We start from the raw sequence: 6335 nt of genomic DNA on the forward strand, positions 1-6335 counted from the left end.
TTTAGTTTTAATGACTTTGATACCTTTTTAAAACCCAGTACAACACTTACTTTGTGTCAAAAGTACACACATTTGTTACTCAAGTAGAAGTATAGATACTGCAGTTTAAAAACATTCTGGTAAAAGTTGAAGTATCAACTTGACCTCTTTACTCAAGTAGAAGTGAAAAAGTATGTGCTCCAAAAACTACTTAAAGGCACACTATGCAACATTTTTCTGTTAATTAATGTGTTCCATAACGTTTTGGATGATTAAATGAGTCATTTCAGGTTGAACAAAGGTATTCTCGGCCGCCCTGGTGGTCTGTGGGGGAAATACCGCACTTGCAATTGCAGGAGCACCGACCCGCACCCACAGGCTCAGAAGTCTCGCGAGAGTCAGTCTTGCTTTACGGCGAGAACTGCTACACGCCCCCAGTTAAAAGCATGCTCGTTGCTAGCACAGTGGCGATCTTTGTGCAGTTATGCTACGTTCACATCGGACGCAGCAAAATCGCGTCTGCTGCTTCAGTTTTGCTGCTTGTACCAGTTAGTTCTGACGCGCGGCTGAAGCAGCTTTGCTGCTCTGGCTGCGCGGTGCAAAAGTGTGTCTGACACGCGTTGGGCGGAGCTTCACTATCCTTTCTCTGCCTTGCAGCTATATTTGGTGTGATCAGTGGGAATAAAGTAGTTTTAATATGTGTTTAAGTGAGAAAATACACCTGAAAACGTAATCAGTGCAGTCAGTTCATTCAGATTATCATCCTGCCTTCAATATTTTTCCTGTCGGAGCCGCTCAGACCCCCACATACCAGCGGTGCGCCGACAGTAGGAATCCCTTCATCAGCATCCTCTGGCCGGGTCGCCTCCTCGAACCGCGGCAGCTGGTTGGTGTTTTTCATCTAAATTATCCAAACTGCAGGCAGCAGGATAATAAAAGCCAACATATTCTGCCGGCAGATTTCTGCATTTTAAGTTAATTTAGGCGTCAATAATCTGTTTAAGAGGAGTGATCATCAGCGCTGTGTCTCTCTCCCTGCGTCAGATGATTAAACGCGCCCGACGCGCTGCTTCAGCTGCTCAGACGCTCTGCGCCTGCTGCTCAAAACGCGCCGCGGGACCTTATGCTGCGCCTTGACGCGCGTCAACCATTGACTTTGCATGTAAACTCGCTGCTTCTGTCGCGACATTTCTGAATCGACATTGTAGCATGGCATAGAGAATTCGCGTTTTCAGTGTTGAAGAACACCTGCATGCTTTTGATGATTTCCTTTAGCTAACCAATGAGTGTTTGCGTTATATAACTCATCCAATTACACTAGTTTTCACTAGATGTGTCCAATGATCTGCAGGATATGACGTTAAATAAATATTTACAAACATTAAATCAAAGCCAAGAGTAATGACTAACGTTTGTTTTAAACATGTAAGGAATAGAAAGTACAGATACTTGTGTGAAAATGTCAAGAGTAGAAGTCAGAAATAGAAAGAAAAATAAGTAATGGAGTAAAGTATAGATACCTAAAAGGTTTACTTAGTACAGTAACAAAGTATTTGTACTTCGTTCCTGTTCCTTGACACCTCTGCTTTTGTACCCTTGCAGGCTATTCATTGGACTTTAACAACTAAAATTGCAATGAATATCTGGAAAAATTGAGGTGTTCTGAAACTTTTGACTGAGTGCATTTTGTAAATTCATGACACAAGGTATGTAATAAGATTCCAGCATTTATCAGGTTTCTTTTAGCTAATGAAAATGCGAATTAATATCCTCAGAGAATTTGAGTATTACATAAGATCAATAAACAAACGAACAGAGAAATTATTTTATTGGCTGCATTTGAACAGGGTAATATGCTGACCTGACAGCAAAAACAGAAAACAGTTCCTGATGGATGAAGGATCAAGTTACAAATAATTATGACAAAAGTATCCGGCTGTTGACAGACTGTTTTTATTCAGGCATATTCATGGAATGTGAAAAAAGTATGACAGAGCCACCTTTAACATTGTCAGGCTTTACCTGGACTGTTGCTTATTGGTCCAAAGTTATCTGTCAGAGAGAAATTTATTTTAAAATTTTAAAATCAAGGTCGTCTCAAGTCCCCTCAACAATGATTGACAGTGCGGTGTCATCTTGAACGAGTCCAGGTTAAAAATGCACACACTTTTTTCTAATAAAATCCTGTCTATTTCCAGTTAACAGATTAGAAAGGGGTCCTTTATTTATTGTATTGAACTGGCTTCACGTAAGAGAATATACTTCTCCCCCACCGCTAAAGACATTCCCCTTTTTAGGAGCTGCCTCTACGAAAAATACATGCCATTAATCAGCTGACTAGATGAGCAGAAGCGACCTAAAGACGGTTTTAAAACCTGTGTGCACAACCCCCCCACCATTATAATGATATCAATGGATGTTAAATTTTTTTTTGTTTTCCAGTGTTGCATTCATTTTTTAGCTTTTAATCATCAAGCGGAAAGATATATAACCATTTCAGAAAAGATTAAAACAGCTTTATAAACCCCATTATTTTACCTTTTTCCTCTAACTGAGGAATAAGAAAAAAATTATCATAATAACTTTTTATAATGATAATTGCAATTATTAATATTATATTATATTTTTGTAAATCCTTGTTTTTCCCCCGAAATGGTTAGTTTGATCACAAATAAGTACCAGGGTGACTTTGGTTTGGCTTTTAGCGTTATGAATGTGTATGGAGAAGCATGAATGATGAACCTGAGCTCAGACAAATCATAAAATGAGGCTCTACCTTCTAAAAGCCAGCCAGTCCAGTCCCCTTTCCTGCTATCTGTGATCACACTGTGTACATAGCTTACATATTATAACACTAAATGAGACATTCACTTCATTAAAACACGTGACACAGCTTCTCATAAAGGAGGCGGAGCGAAAGCATTAAGCAAACTCAGCCATTATACTACAAGAAAAATATCAGAAAAACATCATTTCTACTTTCTGGAAAAGTATGCAAAGGGCTGTGTTAGCGTTCTATGATGCATAACACATTCCTACAGTGGCCCTAAGGTGCAAACCACATAAACAAATATCTAAAGACAACTATAAATTAGGGTCACTGTACATTTCTTAGTTTAACTCTTACAAAATGGGAACTAATAAAAAAGTACATTTTACAACCTACATACAGACTGCAAGACAGTCTGTACCCTGAGGTTACCTTAACCCCACCCCTAAGTTTTAATAGATCGGATAGATTTGTAAGTAATTGATTAAGGTGTGTTGAAGTAATCAATCTGATTTGAGTGAACCTAATATTGTAGATTTCTGCCAATGAAAAAATTTGATGTGCAGCTTATGTCCACCATTGAATTAAGTAGATCCAACACAGTGTTGCTATGTTTCAAAAGCCTCACCTCACCTCCTCTATATGTCCAAGCATTACCAATGGCTTGAGTCTTGGTGGTTAAATGGTTTTGATGGCTCCTTTTTGTTGTTGCTTTTTTTTTTTTTTTTTTTTTTGTTTCCTAATGTAAAAAAATACCTTTATGGAAAGTATTTTCTTGAAATACTTTGAGTTTCAATGCATACCTGCTTTAAAGAATTATAAGAGACAATATAGAATTGTCTTCAACATATTCTATTTTAAGATTAAGTTTTTTTATTTGTTTCAAAAGCTGCACAAATTTCCTTAAAAATAATTGCTACTCACACATTTTGATTATAGATATTTTTTTATTTGGTTTTAAACAACTAACCCATGAATCCTCTACCGTTTATGTTGTTAAATATTTAAACTATTATATTTTTGATTGCTCTTGCTCCAGGAAGTAGGCCACTGAACGTAAGAAGAAAATAGCTCACACTGTAGCAGGGAATTCACTCTTTATCCCTAAGGAGCTGATTTACTGGCAGTGAGCACTCAGTGCCCCATTTTGTTTCTCAAGTTAGAATATTTATAAATCTGCTCTGATATAAAAGGTGATTTTTACCAAAGAATTAAATGCATTTAAATTTAGCTATTTCATTCTTTAATGCTATTTTACATTACATTACATATCATGGTATTGAGCAATCACTCACCTCCAAAGTACTGGGGTCGAATGGTGAATCAGAAGGACGCAGCATCCTTGGCTTCTGCTCTGGAATTGGTTTAGAGGCTGCAGGCGAAGTAGGCAAACTGGGGTAAGGTGGACCCAGACGCGGTTCAGCCACTGGTGAAGGAGAATTCTTAGTGGAGGGTTCTCTTTTAGGAGCCATTACCAGCATCCAAAACAATTTTAAGTTAGTGAGAGATTACAGCAAAAGCGACTGGTGTGGCGACTGCAAATGTGAATATAGAGCAGGGAAGTTACGTGTCCCAACTGTGTGAATACCATTGAGCAGATAAGGAGGAGGAGGAGGGAAGCAGAGGAAGAGGAGGAGGAGAGCAGTGGTGTGATGCTGACAATAGAAAAAAAACTGGCAGCAGGTGGATGATGCAGAGGTGGATGTACAGTATGAAGAAACAAAAATGGAAATAAAAAGTCAAAGGTAGGAGAGGTGGGGTGAAAGTAAGTGAAAAAAATAAAAAGGGGACGTATATAGACAAATCTGGCTATGCTGATTGGAACAAAATGCTCTTATTTGACTTAGAAATGTAGATATCTGGAGCAGAACTTTCATTTTCAGTGCAGTAAGGGGTATGGTTGCAATGAGAACATTATGTTTTTATTTTTATCCTATCTTAACTAATACCAATGCCCAGATTTTAGAAGAATTTATCAGTAAATAACAACCTTATACAAATATAAATACTATTAGTGTATTTCTGAATTTAATGGTTCACACACAACAATTACAATCCGCTGGACTTAGTTACCAGGTTTGAAGATGTTTTGCTTCCCATCTAGGAAGCTTTTCAATTCAAAATGTCAGCTTTAGCATTGAGCTTGAAACTCTCTGGTCTATGCCTCTGAAAGGGGGTAATTAGGGGCAATAGTTAGCTTGGCTGTCCAGGCGAGATGTTTTGTGCCCTGCATGGTGGGTTGAAATGATAGTAGTGTTGTTGTTACCGGTATCGGGTAGGGCCCCGACACTGCACTAAAATGGTGATATCTGTGAGTACCGACAAATAGGGCACCGATACCATTTTGAGAGCGAAAAGTTTATTTAAATATTATCACCCATTCCACATAGGCAATAAAAAGTTCAACTGGATTCACTTTGTGTTAGCCTTTTTCCTGCTTTACAAAGGTAGGCAGCAGCTTGACAAAGCCATGATGGCAATTATTTCACATCCAAGCAGTGTGCAGCTCTTCATATACACACACAAACACACACATCAAATTCAAACAGATTGTATTGGTATGGTATCAGTATCAGAAGATACTGCACAACCAAATGTCGGTATCGGGCTAAAAAAATGGCATCGGCGCAACACTAAATGATAGTGGGAAGGAATAAAGTTGCTGCATTGTAGGTTTTTGAGAGCTGAAGCCTGAGTAACATAAATGGCTTCCTTCACACCCCTTTCAAACCACCTGTCTTCTTTGTCCAAACTGTGAACATTCTGGTCCTTACATGAGAGTCCCTTGTCCTTAAGGTACAGGTGGACAGAGTCTTGTCCGGAGGTGTTAGATCTTCTATATTGAGTCATGTAACTGTTGAGAGGTTGTTTGGTTTCTCCAATATGAAGATCAGAGCATTCCTCAATGCATTGAAATGCATACACCATTCTGTTCATATTTGGTGTGGTGGTTTCGTCTTTAGGATGCACTAGTCTTTATTTAAGGGTCATGTTTGAAATGTACTGGGACCTTGTGTTTGGAGAAAATCCTCTTGAGTTTTTTAGAGACTCCAGCAACATATGTGATTGCAATGTTTTTGCACTTCATTTTCTCACTGTTATGTTCTGCTGCGTGCATCTTTTGGATTTCCTTGCTGATTTGGAAAACGCCCAGTTTGGGTATCCAAAGCTTTGGAGAGCGTCTTTGATGTGTTTCTGCTCTTTGAGCTTCCCTTCTGTTTTTGTAGGAACATGTTCGGCCCGGTGTTGTAAGGTTCTGATGACACAAAGTTTGAGTTCCAGTGGGTGGTGTGGGTCAAAAAGAAGATATTGGTCTTTGCAAGTGGATTTCCTTCCACTTCTTTAAGCTGGATGTTGACAAATGTGTCATCCACATATTTAAACCAGTGACTTGGTGATGATCATCTGAAAGTGTACAAAGTGCTCTTTTCCATTTCTTCTATGTAAAGATTGGCCAAAATCATTGAAATATTTATTTATTAAACCAAACCCTGAAGGCATCAACCACTCAACAGGTTCTATGGTGTAATGGTTAGCACTCTGGACTCTGAATCCAGCGATCTGAGTTCAAATCTTAGTAGAACCT

General features: G+C 38.6%; 1 non-coding gene across 1 annotated transcript; it reads left to right on the forward strand.

Moving 5' to 3' along the window:
- Positions 1-6263: 6263 nt before the first annotated feature.
- On the forward strand, positions 6264-6335 carry trnaq-cug. Its single transcript has one exon. It is a non-coding gene; the product is annotated as a tRNA-Gln (tRNA).

The sequence above is a fragment of the Cyprinodon tularosa genome, unplaced genomic scaffold (genome assembly GCF_016077235.1).
Source record: "Cyprinodon tularosa strain WSP-4 unplaced genomic scaffold, ASM1607723v1 ctg19, whole genome shotgun sequence".
Taxonomy (NCBI): domain Eukaryota; kingdom Metazoa; phylum Chordata; class Actinopteri; order Cyprinodontiformes; family Cyprinodontidae; genus Cyprinodon; species Cyprinodon tularosa.